General features: G+C 37.6%; 1 long non-coding RNA gene across 3 annotated transcripts in view; it reads right to left on the bottom strand.

Moving 5' to 3' along the window:
• Nucleotides 1-342: 342 nt before the first annotated feature.
• LOC109263319 (uncharacterized) overlaps nt 343-24,373 on the bottom strand; it is an 81,911-nt gene continuing 57,880 nt past the window's right edge. For 2 of the 3 annotated variants that reach the window (XR_002078151.2, XR_002078150.2), the window contains exons 2-4: nt 16,296-16,705; nt 5,737-5,954; nt 343-2,506 (exon numbers count right to left, since the gene is read on the bottom strand). This is a non-coding gene — a long non-coding RNA (uncharacterized LOC109263319). Of the gene's footprint in view, nt 2,507-5,736; nt 5,955-16,295; nt 16,706-22,909; nt 22,958-24,373 lie in introns of those variants that run through there. The other variant, XR_002078152.2, reaches the window with a different exon arrangement.

The following is a 24,373-nucleotide window of genomic DNA, read 5'->3' on the forward strand; positions in this document are numbered from 1 at the left end:
GTAGAGAGCAGAAGGTAAGAGACAGAGCCAAATTACACAAGGACATTGTTCTGCTGGGACACAGCATACTCATCTGCCCACATTCCATTGGCCAAGCAAATCCAAAGTCAGTAGGGTAAGGAAATATGTTGTATTAAGAGGAAATATGGTGGGGAGCCTGGGTGGCTCAGTTAGTTAAGTGTCTGGCTCAGGTCATGATCTCATCGCTCGTGGGTTCTAGGCTCCTGTCTGTCTCTGTGCTGACAGCTCAGAGCCTGGAGCCTGCTTCAGATTCTGTGTCTCCCTCTCTCTCAGCCCCTCCCTCACTCATGTTCTCTTTCCCCCCTTCTCTCTCTCTCAAAAATAAATAAACTTAAAAAAAAATTTTTAAAGGAAATATGGAAAAGTGGAGAGGAATAAACAATTGTGAACAAATAGTCTATCACACTTAAGATATAGAAAATAGCAAAATAATATGACCAAATATATTTATTTTAAAGAAATATTATTATTAAACATTTAGGCAATTCAAACAGGAAAGTGCTATAGTCAGTGGTGGACCCAAGTTTTATGGGGTTCTAAACCTATGCATTTTTGATCGTCTTTAGAAAACTATGATCAAATACTACTATTACAAAATTAGGGGACTTGAAGCTTAAGCTTAATTAACATCAAGGTAAATTCAATTTTGTCTTCAATTTATATAATGTAAAAAAACTTAATTTCGTTCATCGGTAAAATTGTAACCAAGATACATATCCTCTACTTCAAAACTTGTATTAGCATAGTTCTTTTTTTAAGCTGAATTTTGTTTTATTTTATTTTTTGTTTTTATTTATTTTTGAGAGAGAAAAAAGAGCATGAGTGGGGGAGGGGAAGAGAGAGACAGAGACATAGAATCTGAAGCAGGCTTCAGGCTCTGAGCTGTCAGCACAGAAAAACTGAAAAATTTTAAACAATTTTATTAAGTTTTTATTTATTCATTTATTTATCTCTATATCCAACATGAGGCTTGAATTTACAACCCTGGCATCAAGAATCAATGCTGTTCTGACTAAGCCAGCGAGGCACCCCCAGCACAGTTCTTTAAAAATAAAATACCGTAATTTTTAATAGGCAAATGATGTTTATTCATTTGGTCCTAAGAACACAATACAATAATCTTCTGTCCTCCTGACGCTACACAGGGCACAGACTAAAAGGAAGGTGGGAGTTCTCTAAAGGTCCTCATCTAAAGAAACCCATCTATTCACAGTTTTATTTATTCAAAGAATCCAAATTGGTTGCCATTGTTAAGTATATTATGACTATCTCATACTGCTGTTTTAATGCGTATGTTTCATTTTGGAAAAAAATTTAGGCCCCTACCCCAAGAGACAACTGATGTGTAGATGCAAGATTGTTACTGAGAATTAACACATATTTTTACAGTTAACACAAAAAGCACATTATTTCTTATACATTTTCCACATCCTAGATATTGTTGAGGATAATAAGGGAAATCATAGATGGTATGGTTTTCAAGCCAGTGAGCTAAATAAAACTAAGCAATAAGAAGGGGGTAGTGTTAGAATATGTTGGAATGTATGGTAGTAGGCCCAGATCCAGTCAGCGTGGGTTAAGATCAGGAAGGTGGAGGCCAGAAAGATAAAGATTATCCTACTCTTTCTTCACTTGGTGTGGTAGGCAGGATAATGACCCCCTAAAAAACCTATTTCCTGTCCCCCCAAATCTGTGAATGTTACCTTGCATAACAAGGGTACTTTGCAGATATGATTAAGGTTATAGACCTTGAGATGGGGAAATTATCCTGAAATAGCCAGGTGGGCCCCATCTAATCACACAAATCCTTAAAAGCAGAGACCTTTTCCAAAGGTGGTCAGAGAAAAAGGTATGGTGAGAAAAGAGTCAGTGAAACTTGTTACAAGAGAGACTCCACCTGCTATGCTAACCTCCAAAAGCAGACACAGCTCGGCTGACACATCTATGTTAATCTAGTGAGATCCTTACTGGACTTTTGACCTCCAGAACTGTAAAAATAAATTTGTGATGCTTTAATCCACTCAGCGTATGGTGATTTGTTACTGCAACAATAAAAATCTAATATATTTGGCAAAGGCGGGAAGCGAGCCACTTGATGACATATGCAGATAGTATCCTGATTCACCAGTGGGAATGCTCTAGGAAGATTCATTCCCTGAAGCTCAGCACCAGGTCCTGGTCTTTGACCCTCCCCCCAAGTTTCTAGGGCTCTCCCAGGTACCCACTGCCACTCTGCCATGGCCCACCAGGGGAAATCCTAGTTTATCTCTTCCAGTTTCTTCAGTTTGTTTGTGAAGTGACATTTCAAGATTACTCTTAGTTTGATTTTTCTGCATGAGGTATAGTGGGAAAACACGCTTCAGCAACTGCATGGGTCACATTCTCCAATGTGATCAAGCTGTTTGCAGTGGGTCAGGGAAATGATTTTGGAAGTACATTCATTTTCCACTGGTTCAGTGTTCGACAGTTTGGTTTGTTCACATTGCTGAAAAAAAGAGCATATAAGGTTAAGTTCTTCTGTGGTCTTTGAAATATGGATATATTTGAACTGTAAAACTGCATTCTGATTAAACCCACTTAAACATTGTTGCAAAAAACACAGGTCTGTATTTTTGTTCTCAGCTGGACATTCTGCTGTGCAAAACAATATCTGCCTAGCTCCAAAGGGGATACTCAGGAAGAAACCATAAGAAGAACCTCTAATTAAAAACAAAAGCAAAAAGTGAGTCATTTGGGAAAGTTAGAAAAAGATATAGAATATACGCTAAGGCAAGGGATGGACCGATTCCAAAACATCTTTTAAAATAGTTTGAATAGAAATGGTCATTGACTAGTGGTGAAAAACAGTCACACACAAGCTATTATGAATGATTTTCCTCACACATAAAATAGGCTAGAAAGTGAAATCAAGCAGCAGTAAAGTCATGATAGGTAAGTGGACTACATCTACTGAGGAGGAACAGAAGTCCTCAGGTAAGAAGAAACTATGAAAGAATAAAGCCATTTGCCAAATAATGGACCAGAATGATGAGCTTTGTGTTAACTGATATTATAAAGTTATTATATAATATTTTAGGATACTTTAATGCATATTCTTTTTCAATATCAAAGGATTTAATGTTGAGAAGAATGTTTACCATCCTCACAGAGCTTAGTTTCTGGATTTCAACTGTGCATCACTGAGAAAACAGAATGTAATATTAATCGAGCATTGCGTTGCCCAGAATATTGACTATTTATAATAGACAGTTATTAAGAAGAACCACTAGTATACTGACACTATTTAAATAGTAGAGATTGGCAAAAAAGGAGGTTATTTGTGTTCGTAAACTAGAGATATTTATTCATGCCAACTTTCTTTCCAATATAATCCAAGTAGAAGCACCAGGAGTATATTATGTATTTCCCCTTGAGAGATGGCTAAGTATAACAAGGAGCACTGGACTTGGTGCCAGGACACCTGGGTTCCAGTCCCCATTCCTCTGCTTCTGGCACTGATAATGCTGGGAGTCTCCCAGAGCCTATCCTTCACCTGAAAAACAGAGATAATGTTACCTATTTTTTGTCTGATTCACAAAAGAAGGTAACATGATATACCACAATATGAAAGTGCTTTGTAAATTTTAAAGGGTCATACATTAGGGTCCTCACATGATGCTTAAAAAAACATATATAGTATATAAGTCATTGAAATACCATTTAGCACAAATATACATTGTAACAACTTCTGGTAGAATTTCATCAAAACTTAATCTAATGATAGTTTTATAAGCTGGTTCTTGTTCTTGTCATGAACTTTGGTTGTGTGCTTGCACTGACGTCCTTTGCACATGAGTATTCTATAAATAAATGTTGCACTCTCCATAGTTTTGCCTAGAGCTAGCCTTTTACCTTTGTCTCCAAGTTCTCTTACAATTACTGTTCACAGCCAAATTGTGTCTCCATTAAGGTGCCAGAACAAAGTTAAATTCACAGATTTATTGACCAGCAAATATTAATCACTTATTATGTACATAGCACTATTCAAGGCGTTATTCAGTAAACTCAATGAAATGAACAGTTTGATTTTTTTCCCCTCTGCAAAACTGACTAGCTCGTTGCCTGAATTAATCAAATCAACCAGTAGGTTTTTGGCTTCCTGTAGACACAGCTTAAATGTCACTTTCTATCTTGAAGCTGCTATTTTGAGAATTGGTGATGTGTAGGTGGAAAACACTTTACTATTTAGAAATAGAGTACTATACAGTAAGGCTTATTAGACAGTTATTTTCACTTTGTAGTTTTTATTTCATTTAACTTTTCATTACAGAAAATTTTAAACATGTACACAAGCATATGGGATAATATAAGGAATTCATATATACCTAACCTAGCTTCAACAATTAACAATTCATGGTCAATATTGCTTCACCTGGACCCCTACCCAATAGTCCGTTATCCCATATCATTTTGGTGTGAATATCAGAGTTTATATAATTTAATTATCAAGTGTTTCAATATGTATCTCTAAACATAAGGATATTGAGAAAATAACCACGGTAGCATAATCACACTCAAAATAAAATTAGCAGTAATTCCTTAATATCATCAAATATTCAGTGTGTGCTCAATATTCCAACTGTTTTGTAATGTGATTTTTTTGTAGTTTGTTTCAATAAGTTTTCAAATAAATCCACCCATTGTGATTGGCTGTGTCTCTTAATTCAATTTATACTTCAGCTTTCTCTATTTTCCTCCTTGCAATTTATTTGTTAAATAAATTGAGTCATTTGTCCTGTGGTCTTTTCTACAGATTAGATTTTACTGAGTGCATCCTATAATATAGTTCAGTGTTTTTCAGTCTTATGTGTTTCCTGAATATAAGTATAGAACTGTGCTGTTCTTTATTTCCATGTGTAGCTTCTTTTTTAAAATGCACATTTTTCAGGGGCACCTGGGTGGCTCAGTCAGTTGAGCTACCAACTTCAGCTCAGGTCATGACCTCATGGTTCGTGAGTTCCAGCCCCACATCAGTCTCTGTGCTGACAGCTCAGAGCCTGGAGCCTGCTTCAGATTCTGCGCCTCCCTCTCTCTCTGCCCCTCCTCTCTCTCTCTCTCTCTCTCTCAAAAATAAATAAACATTAAAAAAAATAAGCATTTTGCATAATAGTTTGATTTACAGAAAAATGTGAAGATTGAACAGAGTTAACACCCAGTTTCCCCTATTATTAATATCCTCTTTGTTGTTGTTTTTATTCCAGTATAGTTAGCATACACTGTTATATTAGTTTTAAGTGTACAACATAGTGATTCAACAATTCCATAGGTTACTCAGTGCTCATCATGGTAAGTGCACTCTTTAATCCCCATCACCTATTTCACCCATCCCTCCTATCATTAAGATCTTTTTTTTTAGTTTTTTTTTTTAAGTTTATTTTGAGAGAGAGAGAGAGAGCAAGCGGGGTAGGGGGCAAAGAGAGAGGGGAGAGAGCGAATACCAAGCAGGCTCTGCAGGGTCAGCGCAGAGTCTGATGTGGGGCTCGGACCCACAAACCATGAGATCATGACCTGAACAGAAATCAAGAGTCGGACGCTTAACTGACTGAGCCGCCCAGGCACCCCTCATTAATATCTTAAATTAAGATGATTCATTTGTTACAATTAATAAGCAAATATGGATACACCATTAATACACCACTAATATCCATACTTTATTTAGATGCTCTTAGTTCTTACCTGATGTTCTTTTTCTATTCCAGGATCTCATCCAGGATACTAGATTGCATTTAGTTGTCATTATCTCCTCAGGCTCCTCTTGGCTACGACAATTTCTCAGAGTTTCCTTGTTTTTGATGACCTTTATAGTTTTGAGGAGTACTGGTGAGTTATTTTGCAGAATGTCCCCCATTTGGATTTGTTTGATGTCTTTCTCACGACTGATCTGAGATTAAGGGCTTTAGGGAGGAAGACCACAGAGGTAAAGTGTCATTTTCACCCCATCACATCAAAGGTACATACTATACAGATAATTTATCATTGTTGATATTAACCTCGATCACCCAATTGAGGTAGTATTTGTCAGGCTTTTCCAATATACAACTACTCTTTTTCTCCTCTTTCCATGCAGTCTCTTCTTTCCCCACAGTATCCTTTGGAAGGATAGCTCTATGTGAAGCCCCTGTTCGTGAAGTAGGAAATTATGTTCCATCTCCTATAGGTGGAATAGTACACACATTATTCCGAATTCTTCTGCATGGGCAATTTTTTCTACTCCTTTAATATATATATATATATATATATATATATATATATATGTATGTATGTATATACTGGTATGATTCATGGATACTTATTTTATACTTTGGATACAATCCTATACTATTTTATTTTGCTGCTCAAATTGCTCCACATTTGGCCATTAGGAGCTCTTTCAGTTGGCTCCTGTGTCCCTTTGCCATACCCCATCATTGTGAGTGTGTGTAAGTTGTTTTTTAAGTAATTTCCTATTTTCTGGCATGTAAGACACCCCAGGTTCATCTTGCATGTTCCCTGCTCTCATCCTAGAACAAGGATTTCTCTAAAGATCCCTGGTTTCTTTTATTAGAGAATGGTATTAGAAACCAAGATCTGCGCACTAAGTTTAATAAAATATTTTTAATCATTCTTTTACCGACATTTTGTCTATTTCAAAAAAACTTAATTTTTTTTTATAGTTTGTGGTAAAATTTTTATTTTTTAAAGTTCCAATTTTCAAAAGTCGGTGGGTGTTGGTAGCATAGTGGTGAGCATAGCTGCCTTCCAATTTTCAAAAATCACTTTTAGGGTTTTTTATTTTTAATTTTTTCTTATATATATAGAGAGAGAATGAGCAGGGGAGAAGGGTAGAGGGAGGGAGAGAGAGAGATAGAGAGGGAGAGAGAGGGAGAGAGAGAGAGAATCTCAAGCAGGCTTCATGCTCAGTGTGAAGCCCAATGCGGGACTTGATCCCACAACCCTGGGATCATGACCTGAGCTGAAATCAAGGGTCAGATGCTTAACCAACTAAGCCACCTAGGTGATCCAAAAGTCACTTTTAGTCTAAAATTTCTGCCTATATTGAACAGTAAGTCTTTTTTCAAGCAAGTAATTTACACATATATTTTGGTTTTTATATCTTACTATTAAATCTAAGGTATGAAAATTTGAATTTTTCTATATTTTGCCAATTCAGTTAGTTCAAGTATCTATTTGGTTAAGTGATGTTAAGTGTCTGTGATCTTTGACTCTTTTTTTTTAATGAATTGACTAAATATTTTGATATGTATAATTATAAGGTAGCTAGAGAAAGTGGATAAAATGGCAAATGTCATAAAGAAAGATTATGTTAATTCTGTGGAAATCATACAACAAAAATTCATTAAGGTGAATCTGTTTAATGTGAACTTTCTGAACAGCTAGGTAAACTAGTCACTAAAATTTCCTCGTAAAATTTGTGAAGTGTTTGTTAAGAAAATAAACAATAGAAACATTTTAATCTAATAATACAAAAATAAAACATCAAAAAAAATTTTGAGTATAGTTGAAACACAATGTTACATTAATTTCTGGTGTACAACGTCATGATCCAGCTTCTCTCTACATTATGATGTGCTCATCACAAGTGTAGCTACCATGTGTCACCATAAAACATTTTCAAGAATTGTCATTTCTCTACAAGTATATTACTTACATTTTTTCATTTGTTGTATCTTCATAGAATTCATTTTTAAAAAATAGGTTTATGAAAGTTATTCATTAGGATTCCAAAGCCAGGCGAACCTAGCAAAACAGGTTACCAACTATCAGGCAAGGATATTTTTCTGTGTTGTTTCCTTCTCTGTAAAATCAGTTATTAAGATAAATTGGCTCATATTTGTATAGAACTTAATACATACACTACATGTATGTATAAAATATATGCGTATCTACATGTATTGACATACATGTATAATGTATGCATACACACAGAAAAATACCTAGAGCCCAGCCCTTCCAAATGTTCAGTGATAGCTGTGCTTTTCTTATCTTTAATAGTATTTTTTTCTACATACTCTAATATTACTTTTCCTTATTTTATTAATAGTTAATAACTTATACATTTTGCAAATTCAGACTGACCTCACCATTCAGTCCAAATTAGTGGAATTTGCTATAGTTAATATATTTTCTCTGAATCAATACTGTAATGGGAATGTTTTGATATATATTAATGAGTTTTTCTCCTTTGCGTTTCTTAATGTGTGGCCTTTGCTCATTCTGCCCAAGGCATTAGGATTATATTATAGCTGGAATGAAAAAATAAAGAGAGTTTCAATATTCAGCTTTTAATATCCAAAGTAGAGGTTTTAAGTTTGCAGCAAAAAAATAATCCTGAAATTTGGTCTTTGTCAAAAGACTATACAATTTTCTATATTTTTTTTAGCTCCATGTTGACTTTGTCTATGGAAGTTATAAAGTGACAGGGATAGACAGAATTCAAGATAAGACCTGAGGGAGGACCTTATAACTTGGGGAATATCATAAAGAAGGAAAGGAGAGGTCAGGCTATCTCTTTTGGCTTAGGGGAGATTTGCAGCAAAGAGAAGAGAGACAGGGATAGAAAGTAAGACCTAGGCAGAAGCCCTTCCAAAAGGGTAATGCCTTAAATATGTTGGGGAATCCTGAAGGCAGAAGGCCTTTGCTTTGCTTCCTCTGGTGAGCCTTTGGAGAAGAGGTGGTGTGGTGCCCAGCAATGGCATTTGGTGGAAAGAATTTGTCTACACCAAAAAGTCTGATCTGCTGACTTGCCTGGCCTGTGTGCAGTAAGCAAGGGATCCAGAAGTTTCTGTGTGTCCTGGTGAGGAAAGCAAAGATCTAGAAAAAGCCAGTAGACTAACAAGATCCAGGGGCAAGGTCCAGTGATGGGTGCCTACACAATGACACACAAGGCAGATGGGTCTGTCAGCAACCAGCAGTTGCAATTTCCAGGGACCAGATCAGGCACTCAACTGCAGAGATCAGCGAGGGTCCACTGATTCAGAGGTCACTATCTGAATCCAAAACCCGTTTTCACCACTACTCTCCCTACCTCCACCCCCTCACATGACATCATGACAGTATCTTAGAGTTGAGTAAGGGGAGGAAGAGAAAATCTTATATAATTAGCATTTGCCTAAAAGAGACTGGCATGCCCAAAAGAGACTGATTAAACCACCAGAAACTCAGTTATAGTGACTCTGTAAATTTAAAACACACTCACTATCTAGTAGGTGAGAAATAAAAAATCAGTTATGAGAAAAATATTAAGTTTGCAACCCCCTTAAAAATAGAAAAGCTTTTGCAATGATGAATGCCTTCCCTTCCCTGGCAGCTATGAAGATCAAATGGGTCAGTTGATGGGAAGCAATGTTGGAAAGTGAGAGCACTCACTGCGGGCAATGATAATGGCAGCTGCACATACTGCCTTGAACATGATGGAATTGGGACCATACAAGCAGCGGGTACATCTCAGCTCTGGGCCAGGAGGCAAGGGCATAGACAAGAAGCCAAGTTCAAGCCAATTGCATGGTATCAGGGAAAAAGAGACCAGAAATCAAGGGCTGCATCCAGATGTAGCTGAGAAGTTGTGGGAGGAGAGCCAAAAAGCAGCAAAGGACCAGGTCTGAGTACAACCTCCCTACATGGGGAAGCAACATGGAGACACATTCTTCAGGAATGACACAGGGCCTAGAGCTATCTGATATATTCTTTTTTTTATGTTTTTTAAAAAATGTATTCATTTTTTGAGAGACAGAGAGAGACAGAGTGTGAGACAGGGAGGGGCAGAGAGAGAGGGAGACACAGAATCTGAAGCAGGCTCCAGGCTCCGAGCTGTCAACACAGAGCCCAACAGGCTTGAACTCAAGAACCATGAACCACGAGATCATTGCCTGAGCTGAAGTTGGCCACTTAACCAACTGACCCACCCAGGCATCCCTATCCGATATGTTCCTTAAACATATGGTGAAAAAGACTGAATATGTAATAGTAGATTCACTAAAGATCCTCAACAGAGTGTGGCTCCTAGTCCCACAGAAAGAGTCTTGAATTAAAATTAAGAATCATCTTGTTAGGGTAGAGAAAGATGAGAAGGTTAAGTCATAAAACTAAGTGAAATCAGGATAATTAATTCATGGGAAATCTTCTCAAAGCTTCCATTTGAGGAAAGAAAGTCTTTACAAGAATAAGGGGAGAAAACAGATTCAGGGATTCTGATGAACCATATGTTATTTGGCTCGTATTTATGGCACCTATGGTGCCAGGTTCTTTGATAGGTAATTAAGAGGTCCTTGCTAACAATCCAGTAGGAACAGATAAGTCAATAGACCTTTAAAACAAATGCACAATAATGGGAGAGGTATGGGAGAACAGAGGAGGAACAGAGGGGAAAATGGCATTTTTTTAGTCTGAACTGTCCAGGGTGGTACCTAGTTGGTCAAGTCTCTGAGCATATTTATTGAGGGCCTACTATGTGCAAATTGTACTAGAGGATATAAGAGTGGATGTGGGATGCCAAAAGAGGCTTCCCAAAAGGGGATTGCCATGAGAAATCCAAATGGTGTCCTGGAGAAGCAATTGACTGTTTGGATCTGGGGTTCTAAAATGATATCTGGCCTGGAGATGCAAAGCAGCTTAATTCAAGATGTGTAACTGTTAAAAAATAATGCTCATATTCTTCTCTTCTCTTCAATAGAGCTGTGTAAATGATTTTTATTTTTCAAACTGCATACCATAAAAACAAAGTTTTGAAATGTATTTGAAGTATGAATCGAGAATATTATTTCTAATATTGAATATGTACTTGGCAATGTAAAAAGAAATCAGTTTGCTAATTTAAAATGTTGGGGGGTTTTGTATGACAAGTTTTCTAACAAAATTATAAAATGTACGTTTAACTTTATATATTGTTCTTTTTACTCTCACAATTGAAATATTTTAATTTTTCTAATTTCTTATTATTGTTTAATTAGAGTCTAACTATAGTTTTTTAAAGTCACAGATCAAATTTTAATCATTTCTTGCAGAATTCCATTCCTTTGTGAGGTCATTTCCGCTTCAAATTTTTTAATTTTCACTGAGATATAATTGACAAAGAAAACATTGTGTAAATTTAAGGTGTATATGATATCATTGCTTTACTCTGTACCTTTATCCAAACACACATGAGCACTAAAATTTTGACAGTGTTTTGTCATCAGTAAATTTGGAAAATACTAGCCTGGTGCACCCATGTTGGTGTGGCTGGGGTCTAATTTATAGCTGTGCAGTAACTTGTGACTTAAACCCAGCCAACTGCTAGACACTTAAAATGTCTTTGATTTGGAAATGTTAATCATTGTCCTTCTCTCAACAGAACTAGTTGCATTCAAGAGAGGGCTCCAAGCCTTGAGCCTCTACTGACCGTGATGCCCGATACAATCCCTGTCTTTGCCTAAGGCTGGCTCTGCTTGACTGTGAAACTAGTATCTGTTAGGTCAAGCTCTTACTAAAACACTGCTCAACATGCTCAGTCTTCACTGTGGTTTTTCACTATATGCAAATGGAATAGTTGGAGCTAGACAGAGAGCTTCCATATGTAAAAAGACAATTGTCTCTCCATGCATGAGTTTGTTTTATCATAATGTTACAAAACTTCCAAGGAAATTGTGACATAAATTATGTATTTGAAATATGCTTACCAGATAAAATCCACCCAATGTTCCTGTCTACCACAGGCATTCATAGCTTGGCCAAGTCCCAGAGAGTGAAAACTCTCTATCAAGGCCCGTGTGTTTGTCACTTGTGAAAGGTGAGTCTGGGAAACTATTAGTATGGAAGTGGTATGAATTTGGTATGGAAATGCTATTTGGAGTTTCTATTTTAATTCCAGATGCCAGAGAAAATTTCAAATTGTTAACCATTGTATAATTGGCAAGCCTTAGCGTTTAGATCCACCAGCCATATTCATATGCCTCTCTAAACACCAGGAGAAAGTCCCAAAAGAAAGAGAAGTGGAGGATAATGGCATATTCAAAGTGTGGCTGGGCACCTGGGTGGCTCAGTCGGTTAAGCGTCTGACTCTTGATTTTGGCTCTGGTCATGATCTCACGGTTGTGGGATTAAGCCCCACTTCGGGCTCTGCGATGACAGCACAGAGCCTGCTTGGGATTCTCTCTCCCTCTCTAAACAAACAAACAAACAAACAAACTTACAAAAAATGTGTGGCTTACTTATCAGAAAACAGATATTTTGTTTTTACTTTCTTACATTAGCTGGGGACAACTGATTCTTTCCTGACTTCAAATCATTTATTAAAAATTCAGTATTAAAAACAGATATAGAAACCTATCAAAATACATTTATGGAAGCAATAATAAAACAACACTTGCAAAGCTGTAGTCATATAGATACACATTCAACATCACCCAGCATTTATTGGGCTTTTCTTGGGAATGTCCTAGATACTGAGGAAAAATACGTAAATAAAATAGAAGACATGGCCTATATGTGTCAACACTGTTTCTACAGTTAAAACAATTGTTTGATTTAAATCTGACTCTTCCGATGCATTTAATCATTTATTTGCATTTATTTGCGTGTGACCAGTTAATATGAAATGGAACTTTGAAATCACCCATTTGATTCAATGTAGCCTGACAGACTGTTTAATTTTTTTTTAATGTTTATTTATTGGGGGGGGGGGAGGGGCAGAGACAGAGGGAGACACAGAATCGGAAGCAGGTTCCAGGCTCTGAGCCGTTAGCACGGAACTCGACACTGGGCTCGAATCTACAAACTATGAGATCATGACCTGAGCCAAAGTCGGACACTTAACCAACTGAGCCACCCAGGCGCCCTGACAGACTGTTTAAATAATGTTCTCTACTGAAAGTTTTTAGCTTGAATTACCCAGTGTGGTATCTAGTTGATCAAATATCTCATTCATACATATTTACTGAGGGTCTACCTTGTGGTAGTTTGTATTAGAGGATACAGAGGAATGTAATCACCGTCCCCATCTTGGAGAACTTATACTCCAGCAAGATAATAATAGTATATACATAAACAACAACCACTTATCCTTCAGGCAGGGCATGATAAGGACCAATGATACAAGAGGGAGTGAATGTCACGGAAGCTCAGAAGAAGAAAAGGTGTCCATGGGTTTGAGGGTCTAGAGAGAATTCTGAGAGAAGAAGTGCAGGCTTTAGACTTAAGATTCTCATTATTTAATGAAAGATAATTCGGGGCGCCTGGGCGGCTCAGTCGGTTAGCCTTCCGACTTTGGCTCAGGTCATGATCTCATGGTCCGTGAGTTCAAGCCCCGCGTCGGGCTCTGTGCTGACAGCTCAGAGCCTGGAGCCTGCTTCAGATTCTGTGTCTCCCTCTCTCTCTAACCCTCCCCCGTTCATGCTCTCTCTCTGTCTCAAAAATAAATAAATATTAAAAAAAAAAAAGAAAGATAATTCTATAGTGACAAAAAAGTTATCTTTTACATCAACCCTCAAACATGTCTGTGCTGTGAAGCTATATTATGAGATTGGGTATGTCATGTTGTTTATTTCTTAATATTTTAGTCCCTAAATTCTTTCAGTTACCAGTTAAAGCCCAACAACAGCAACAACAACAAGACCAAAATTAGTTGCATGACTTTGTATCTCCAGATAATGTTGTTATATAAATTCATAGTTATAAAAATGAGTGGTACTAAGAAAACAAAAAACCCTATAATCAAATAAGAAATTTTATAACTCTTAATGATATTACTACTTAAATATGAGGGGGAGGAATGTGACAAGATTGTCTTACAAAAAATGTTAACATATTGTCCATCAGGTTTTCTTCAAATTCATAAGACCTCATTTTTCACTTATTTATTATAAGTCAGAACTGCTAATCTTCATACAACAAAATAACCACACTTTTCAATTTTCAAACGTTTTCTTTTTCTGACCTAGGAAGACCCAAGTGGATCAGAATTTCTCCTGTTCTAGTTAAGCGTTAATTTTTGGCCAAAGATTCAGTCATAAAGGCTGAATTTGGGGGAGGTTTAGCCCAAGGTTAAAAAAAAAAAAAAAGAAGCTATATAAAGGAAATGATAGTGTAATTTTAAGAAGAATATTTATAGCTGTGGGTACTAATTTATTCTTTTAAACTGGCTCTGTATTTTGAATTGGTCTAAAATAGACCAACCCTACTAAATTTACATTGGATGAGTGTTCAGCTGTTATGTATGTGCAGAGGTGGTATAGCATGGTGGTTAAATGCCGAGACTCCAGAGCCTGACTTGTCTGAGTTCAAATCCCAAACCTACCTCATTCTCTTCACATTTCCCTGGGCAAGTTGCCTAAATAAACTCTCTATCTTTTTCTTAACTGTAAAAGAGGAATAATAGCAGTGCCTGTCCCCGAAATAAATCGGTACATGGAAAGCAATTAAAACTGTGCCTAGCAAAGAGCAAGCATGAAGCGTTAGCCATTAATATTATTCTGTTTTCACGTAGTGATAACTGCAGGTGTGTTGTTTCTTTACTTTTCTGTCTACAACATCTTTTCTTTCCTCTCTCCTTCCTCCCTCCCTCTCATCTCCTAGACTATCTATCTTTCATTTTATGGCCATTTTCCATTGCTGTGCACATGTCTTCACAAAGGTGCACAATAACTGTTGAAAGAATGAACCAAACTCCTATTTATTTTTTAAATCCCCTCAAAACCATCCCTGGCCCTCTAACCCTGTTCTGTAGTGGAGAGGGTGCTTTCTTCCTTGCTCCCATAAGCCTTTATGTATACCCAGTCACTACAGTTAGCACTGGAGGTTAGGGTGATCTGTATATGACTCTTTCTCTTTTTCTTCAGGTTTGTTCAAATTCACGAGATCTTGTTTCTTCCTTAGGAATTACTGTGAACCGATATCTCTGAACTTCTTGAGGGTAGTGGCTCTCACCTTCATCCCCTAAGGTTTGGCACACTGTAGGCCTGGCTAATGATTGACTGAATGAGTACATGGACAAATGAATGGACTCATCCCAACTCCTCAGCAGGGGCTGGACATTCTCCTACCACTAGTCACCGTCCAGGAATGTAAGCACACGGGCCCATGGGTCCTCTGTTGAATGGCCTGACCCTGGGAAAGGGTGGCAGAAACCAATAGCAAAGAGCTCTGCCTGCCACAGAAATGAATGCTATAGCTAAAATTGTATTCTAACACCTTCATTTTTCAAATGAAGAAACTAAACCTTAAAAAAGGTTCAATTAGCCAAGATCTCTTAGCATATTAGAGAAACAATTGGGAATGTGATTTAGGTTTCCTGGATTGTTGCCTGTACATATCCAAGTGCAGAGAAAGTTTTCATTTAAGGTTTTCATATTCCATTGAAAGCTTAGTAGTAACAAGTGGAAGGAGAAGGGAGATAGGATAAATAAAAAATGTCATTGGAATGCCTGGGTGGCTCAGTCAGCTAAGCATCCCACTCTTGCTTTTGGCTAAGGTCATGATCTCACAGTCTTGAGATTGAGCCTTGAGCCTCAAATTGGGCTTCACATTGACAGTGTGGAACCTGCTTGGGATTCTCTCTCTCTCTCTCTCTCTCTCTCCCTCTCTCAAAAACAAATAAACAGGGGCACCTGGGTGGCTTGGTCAGTTGAGCAACTGACTCTTGATTTTTGTCTCAGGTCATGATCTCATAGTTTGTGAGTTTGAGCCCTGCATTGGGCTCCCCACTGACAGCAAGGAGCCTGCTTGGGATTCTCTATCTCCTTCTCTCTCTGTCCCTCCCCTGCTTGTGTTCACAAATGCCCTCCCTTTCTCTCAAAATAAACTTTAAAATAAATAAACTTTTTTAAAAAAAGAAATGTCCTTGTTTTTCTTGTTCATTATTTTTTTAAGTTTATTTATTTATTTTGAGAGAGTCTGTGAGCAAGGGATGGGCAGAGAAAGGTGGGGAGAGAGGGAATCCCAAGCAAGCTTCACGCTGTAGTGCAGAGCCTGACACAGGGCTCGAACTCATAAACTGTGAGATCATGACCTAAGCTGAAACCAGGAGACTGACACTTAACTGACTGAGCCACCCAGGCACTCCCTTATTTATTATTCTTAGCAAAAGCCTTGCTGGCTACAATATCCTCCCACATGTTCTAACTGTTAATGATCAAAGCCATAGATAGCAATTACAAATAAATGTTATGGTAGTTACAGTATGTTATATTTCAGAATCTAAGAACATGTACTACTCTCAACTCCCAGAATCTTTTCCTGTTTTTGGTAACCATGCCTTGATTTACCTCTGGAGATCTATGTCTTTCCAACTCCCTGCCTTCTTCGTCATAATTTCAGTGAAGATGTTCAGAATGTCCCAGTCAAGGTGTGGCCTTGTGAACTCTCATTCTGGGAATCTGGATCCTGAGCAGAATGTTGCTGAGACAGGGTGTAAATTCATTCCAGTGAGCTTCCCGCAGACATTGTCCACTGCTCCTTTTTACCTAATCCCTAGAACTGCTCTAGGTCTGCCATTCCTGGGGCTGCTCAGCAGCTTTCCTTTTGATTCTGTGAGCTAACCTGTATTCTTCCAACAAATTTCTTCTCTGTTTAATTAGGCAGAGTTTGTTTTCATTGCTTGCAATCAAATTCTGGTACTGGTTGGACTTCAACTTGCAAGTTCCACTTTAGCTATGGTTTGTGAGTACAAACCAAACTGGCAGAAAAAAGAAATAACTAGTAAAATGTATGTGTGTGCATGTGCGAGAGAGAAATCTACTAAGCATATAAATGCTTAAGAAAAAATAGATTTTGTGCTATAATATATTCAAAGCAAAACAAGCCAACAATATTTTTACCATGGAATTTGTATACTTCTTAAGATGGTCTGGAATTAAATTATTCAATTTAGGTTCTTTGTTACCTGACCTGACATATATTTCCCTTACAACTTAATATTTAAATTAAACTCGTTTATTTATGTAGGTAATAGTAAAACAAACAAATCAAGTTCATAAATTAGAGAAAATAGTATGTATATTTTAATTTATTCACATTTATTACACTAAGCTATAAATATATACATTTTATAAATAATAGACAGGAAAAATTCTGTGTAAATCCAATGTTAATGATTTCACTATGAACTGTAGCTGTTCTTTAATTTTAAATTGCACTTAATAGGTTAAACTAGAAAGCACATAAAACATGTTCATTTTAAAAAGTATTTATGAAAACTCCTTAAGAATTAAATTATAAGAACAACCATCTATGTTCTCTCTGAAAAATAATTATTTTTTGGAAGAATATGACACAAAGGTCTTGAATAAATAATATTTGGGGATTTTTTCCATCTCTCCTTTACATTATGAGGCTTTTAAACATGTTATCTATTTAACTCTTTCTCAGGTGAATGTGTTTTGCAGGTTGAATGTTCCACCAAGCACTGGAAATAATTCCAAAGGGGTATTTATAGTAGTAGCAAAAAAGTACTTAAAAAATTTATGAAGAGGTCTTTACAGTTTCCATAATGCACATTTTTATAGTACATGTACACATATTTGAAGGAATTTTCTAATAGCTAATGTGTCAGTCTCTATGGTTGGCATACTCTTCAATTTTTAAAAAAATGCATACAGAAGCAACACTAATTTTTATTTCTTCCTCAATACAGGAGCTTAATGCATAATATTTACAACTCAGAAGCAGAAAGATAAAAGAGACACAAAGCTGATACCATCTGCCTTGCCTTATCTGGGGTTACTTTCCATTGCCTTTCACACCCTGACCTGTGTAGAACGAGGCTCGAGCACTGGTCTTCAGCACAGGTTGACACCGAGGTAATGTGTGCGTTGCCATTTAGCACTTGTTCTCTGATAACACTTAGAATAATGGTCTTTCATGAATTGGCAAAATCCGTAAGAAGACAGTCCTGGTTTCCTCAGATTCTGGGTATTTTGATTTGTGAAAACTGCTAGGACTATGAGTGTGTGTGTGTGTGTGTGTGTTCTCTTTAGTTACCTATTTGGTATTGCTTTTCTGTGCCAGTTTTCAACAGCAGGGGGACTTTAAAAAAAACAAAAAATTACTTTTGTATTGTTTGTGAGATAGGAATTTTTACGTTAAAATTTTTTTAAGTTTATTTACTTTTGAGACAGAGAGAGGGAGAGAGCCAGAGCATGAGCGGGGGAGGGGCAGAAAGAGGGAGACAGAATCCGAAGCAGGTTCCAGGCTCCAAGCGGTCAGCACAGAGCCTTACAAGGAGCTTGAACTCATGAACCACGAGATGATGACCTGAGCCCAAGTCAGATGCTTAACCAACTGAGCTACCCAGGTACCCCAGGAATTTTTACATTTAAATGGAAAGTACATTTTAAGATTCAGAAAAACATACATCAAAGTCTTATTTCATGATTACATTAGGAGGAGAATGTTTCTGGGGAGGGAGGAACAATAGCCTGGAAGGGAGAAATAGAAAGGAGATCTTTATTTTTAACTCAAGATTTTTATTTAACTATACGTTTGGATTTTTAGAACAATCATACACTACCTTTTATAATTAAAATTAAATTTTAAACGTTTGAAAAATAGTTACTATATACTACAATAAAGCCTTATAAAAACTGGAAAATGTATGTTTTTCATTTGTTCTTATAGCTTTTAAAGTTTGACACTAAGTAGTTTAAGTTTTTTCATTTGAATATAGTTGACACACAATGTTACATCAGTTTCAGGTGTTGATTTTTAATTTTGATTGAGCTTTTACAATCCTTTGTATAGATAAGTAATATACTAGTATTAATAATGATAAAGGTGACAGCAATAGCGTAAAGGGCTTGTGCTAAGTGTTTCCTGTACATTGTCTATTTCATTCTTACAAAACCCTACCAGTAGAGGCAGAGCTAGGTTCAATGGGACTTGAAGTTGATAGGGTTTGGGGAAGGATGGATCTTTAAGAAAATAATACAAAATTACCATGGCCCTTTACAAGGCTCTGGAAAGGGATCTGTGCAGCTTTAGCTAAGCTTCATAGGCTTCCTAATAAATCCATCTTGACTCATCAATCACATACTAGTTTCATTATACATACAAGAAAATGAAGCTTAGAGAGATAACTCACCTAAAGTTATACACCTATGGAATGGCCAACCAAGCTAATTGCAATATTTTATTATTTTAATACAATTCTCTGTATCTCAGTAGTCTATGATCTAAAGTATTTCTAGTGGAAAGTTGGAAAGAGTATTCAACTCCTGCCCAGCTCTCATTACTACAGATCTCTGCTTCCCTTAATGACTTACCCAGTAAGAAAAGTAGAGGAGAAAGAGGGGACACTGAAGGAAAGCAGGAAAGAGTAGGGAATGGAACAGGAGTGACCAGAAGTTGTGCCATTGAGATAAGGAAGGAGAAAACAAACAATGTCCAAATTCATGAGCATGTGCTTTAATGGCTGTCTATAGGCTACCATGGGCTTGCTGAAAAAGGCAGGGGAGGCCTGAGTCAAGGGTTCTGAAGGTCTGAAGCAACAAGTGTGTTCTTGCTTGAGATACACTCATGATGACGTACAGGGGTAAGACAGAATGGGAAATGGCCATGTTAGCTAATGGCATTAATATTATCAGGCTAAAGGTCAGAAAAATCAAAAGGAGCCCAAGTAGCATTGTTTGAGGACTTGGAGCAGGAAAGAGTTGAAATAGCTGATATAGAGCTTAATCTCCACGAGAAGCAGGAAGATTCGCACTTGGAGGAGATCAAGAGATCTCCCAAATGAGGGGAGGAAGGTATATTGAATGATTTCTGATCTAATTTGAAGAGTTCCCTATTTTCAGTCCAACACTAAGGGTGATCCTTTAGGACTAGCGATTCCAAGGCAGACTTGAAAGAGCTACCAAGGGAGTCTGTGCCCTCTAATTGCTAGTCATCCTTAGATCTTTCACAAGGTCTTGCATGCAATGTGCCTTTAATATAATAAGTACTCAGTAAAAGAGTTTGAACGAATCAATCAATAAGTGAAGCTCACCAGAAAGTATAACCTTGAGCTGCCAAAAAGGTAAACTTCCTTAGGACCCCCCAAACCTTTCCTCCCCTCTAGTCTCCTATTTCCACCTCGCTTTAGCAAATCCCTTCCTTCTAGGAAGTCACTGCACATGAATGGAATCCCTAAGTAAACTCATAGTCATGGTTTTTCTCTCTAGGTCTATGAAGATGCATAAATAACTCCATAGGAGTGGAAAGACCAAAGGCAGAGAGGTCTTCTGAAATAACCTGATTTACAGGTATGTATGAATACAGAGCTATTATTTACAGTATATTCCCAGAGAATTTGTGTTACTGTAAAGTTCTTGGTCATCATCCTAAACCAGGTACTTGATATTTCCTGACAATCCTACTAGATCTTTCATATTTGCCACAAGCTCTTTCTCATTCCCACAGCAATCAATCACCAAGTCTCATCAGTGCTACCTCTCCAATCTATTTGATTCCATACATTCCCAGGGCTCATCTGGAGTTCTGACCACTATCCCTTCCCTACCGATTACAGCACTAAATTCCTAATGAATCTGCCTACCTTTCCTACTGTTCCTCTACTTTCTCTATTCCAGTAATCATCTTGGACTTCTCTTGACTTCTAAAACATGCCACATGCTCTTCCTTCACAATTTTCTACATGTGCTCCTATTCCCTGAAACACTTTTTCTCTCTACTCTCCATTTATTTATTTATTTTTTTAAATTTTTTTACATTTATTTATTTATTTTTGAGAGACAGAGCACAAGTGGGGGAGTGGCAGAGAGAGAAGGAGACACAGAATCTGAACCCGGCTCCAGGTTCTGAGCTGACAGCACAGAGCCCAATGCGGGGCTCGAACTGTCTACTCTCCATTTAGACAGCATCTACTTATGCTACAAATTCCCAACTAAATCTCTTTTTTAGCAAAGCATTCCCAGACGTGTATGCCTAGTTCAGTTCCCTTCCTGTATGTTCTATCATAATAGTCAATTTGCTTTATGGCGTTTATTTGTTGAATGTATCTTCTCTGCTAGTCTGTAAATTCCTTGAGGTCAGGGACAGTGTGGTCTCTTTCATTCCTGTGCTCTGAGCTCCCGAGCTCCACCCCAGGAATTCACAGTCCTCCAAGGTCTCTATTTTTCTTCCTGCTTTTCCTTGCCAAAGCCCATGAAATCTTTATCTAGTCTGGGAAAAGTTGAGAAACTTTCTCTTCTTACACAGCCTGCTTTCTTTCAGATATGTTGTCTTTGCCAAGGCCAAACCTTTTGAAACTCAAAAGCAAAGAATTGATCTTTGTGTTCTCTGTATTCTGCTGTTTCATCCCTCTGCCAAGATAATAGCAGATGGAATGGCAGACAAGTATGGGGTACAGGAATATCTATGTGGGGGTTGGGGTAGCAACCAAAGGTTATCTCAACTGTCAGTCACCTCACATTTGCAGTGAGCACCTTACCCAAGAATGACATCTATCCTCCATGACTTCTGGATCCAGTGCCACACTGCTTAGATTGTCTCTCCATGACCAAGGATCCTATTGTCCTGGAAGCTAGAAATTTTGTTTGCTGACAGCCATCAGCTTTCAACTTTCTCTGGGAATTTCCCTCAGGCGTAGTCAGCCTCCTTTCCTAGAGTGGAGTCCCTTCCTACAGCCATCTCATATCCAGTATAAAGGTGGGCCTCTTTCCCTAACCCAATCCCAGGAGTTGGCTGAAGTCTTGTTGTGACTATATATATTACAGGCTACCTTCTTGGGCCCATCATGCCTCTTTCCCTTCCCCTGGAAGTGTCAGTCCCAAGAGCAGTCCAGTAAATTTTGTGCACAGAGATCTCTATCTCAGGGACTCCTTCCTAGGAGACTTGTCCTATAGCAGCCACCTTTAGATCCATTTGCCTATGATTATATATATATATATATATATATATATATATATATATATTTCACCTATCTGCCAATTCTAGAAATCTAAAGAATATAGGGGGAATTTCAGGTCATTTAGAGTCTTCCCTCTTTTTTAATGTATATATAAGAAAATTTAGTACATTCTCATATATATACATTGATTGTATGTGTATATATAAGTCACATAGAAAAACAGTTATAGTTTATTTCTGTTTACTTTAAATTTCAGATACAGTCAATGGGGTATTGTTGCAAGGAGAGAGAAAAGATAGGAGAGACAAAAATTCTGCACATTTATCTCTTTCTAGATTGCATTGGAAAGGACTTTATATGTGTGTGTATATATATATAGAGAGAGAGAGAGAGAAAGAGAGAACTTGTAGAATTAAAAATAAGAAAGAAATGTAAATGAAAGTTGCTGGTAATTTTTTAAATACGAATTATAAAATTTTATAAACTTCTCTATAAGCCAAAATAACTCAAGTCATCTTGAAGAGTAGAGCTGATGTTTGTTATGCAGATTACAAAATACCATTTGCCAAGACTTTTAGTGTTAATTGCTTCTCACTGAAAAACTGAAGAAAATCAAGTTGAAGAGAAGGTAAGATTTAAAAAGACAACATTCATTGTGTTTTTCATGCAAAGGAATGATAATATTACTTTTTCCTGAGAGTTGAAAGATCTTAGAAGTCTCATAGTGTCAAGTCCTGGCCAGTGCAAAAATACCTTCTGTGAATTGTTTTATTTTTGCTTAGAACACATAAATATGTTTCTAATATTAATTTATATTTTCTTGTTTTGAAGTTTAATTAATAATCTTGGCTAAATATCAACTTGAGGCCCTGTGCACTACATTGCTTTTTATCATTCTTTGATTGTCTTAATATTGGTGCATTTACATATCTTTTGTTTAATTTTACCCATGGGAACTATTATATTTAGTTAGCAATGAGTGTCTAAAGGACATACATTGATTTGCTTTGGTTTGCCTCACACTTACACTACACTTACCCCATGTTCATGAGAATCCAGAAGGTTTTCCCTCTTTGCTGAGCAACTACAAAACAGAGGTGGACAGTGTCAGAGTAATGCAGTAGAATAACTCTCTTGAGCATTGCCTCATTATGAGTGGATTATGTTACCAAGAAGACACCTGTAATTTTTTTCCTGTATGTGAGTGTATGTGTATGAGGAACAAGAGCGAGAATGTCCCCCTTGCCAAATAGTTTATTATTATTCTTGCCTCTTTATGAACAGTAGAGCAATTCCATTCAGAACACAGAAATTAAAACAAAGTAATAATAATAGCCACTCCTTATAAGTGTTTCCTATGGTCTAGGCACCATGCTGAGTGTTTTACATATATTTGGCCCATTTAAGCCTCATAACCCTCTGAGGTAGGTATTTAAAACCTACACTTTATAAATAAAAACCTGAGGCTCAGAGAGGTTTAAGTAATTTGCCTGAATTAACATAGCTGGAAAGTTACCATAAGTCATATCTGATTTTTTTAAAACCATTTTTCCAACACTCAAAGATTTTCACTTCAGGTCTTGACCAACTTTTCCAGAAACAGCCTCTTTGCCTTTACCTCTCCCTCTAGGATTAAGTAACTCAATTCCATAGCTGCTCCTCCCCTGCACATGAAAATGACCCGCGCTCCTTCCCTCTGCCAGCTACCTTTGCTTCACCCAGCCATCTCTCACTACTCAGCGTTTTATCTGTTCGTTATCTCCTAGACCTTGCTAACTGGATGACTAGCTGCCAAATAAAATCACAGGAGGAAAAGATAAAGCATCTCATCTTTCTCTCTTAAGCCTTCCCTCTCTTCGACTTCCTTGTTGGTGAGTGTTCAAGTTCTCCAGTTTCCACAGGGCTAAATATAGCCCACTGTGTGTGGCAGTACGGTGCCATTTCCTGGGGAATGAAGGCTCCAGTAAAGACAACTAGTGCAGTGAGTGCGGGGTCACCCTATCCCTCGTCCCTGCAACCGCTGCCGGGGGGGGGGGGGGGGGGGGGGGGGGGGGGGGGGGGGGGGGGGCGGGGGGGGGGGGGGGGGCCTCAGACTTCCCCGGAATTTGCTCATAGTCACTCTTACACAGATCAGATCAAAAGGAACTGGTGTGTTTCCTCTCTCAGATGAGAGTGGTATAACTTAGCATGGCTTCAAGGACATAATATGAGTAAACTTGTTGAGGTACAAATATAATTCAAGCCTGTCAACCATACCATTGTTCCAACTAAGCAGAGAGGCTTGGCGAGAAGTAAATGTTAATTGTACTGCTAACGTATAACGAAACATAATTAAACTCATTGCAAATTGTTGGAGGAAAATCTTTCCTGGTACATACATAGAATTTGGGGGGGCCATTTTTAAAAGGGGCTTACATTAAAAAAGACTCCCTGCCAGGACAAAAATAGAAACGAAATGATAAAGAGAAAAATATATATAAATCTGTACTCTCCTCAGCAATC

Source organism: Panthera pardus, unplaced genomic scaffold, assembly GCF_024362965.1.
Source record: "Panthera pardus isolate Hobbes unplaced genomic scaffold, ASM2436296v1 HiC_scaffold_17, whole genome shotgun sequence".
Taxonomy (NCBI): Eukaryota; Metazoa; Chordata; class Mammalia; order Carnivora; family Felidae; genus Panthera; species Panthera pardus.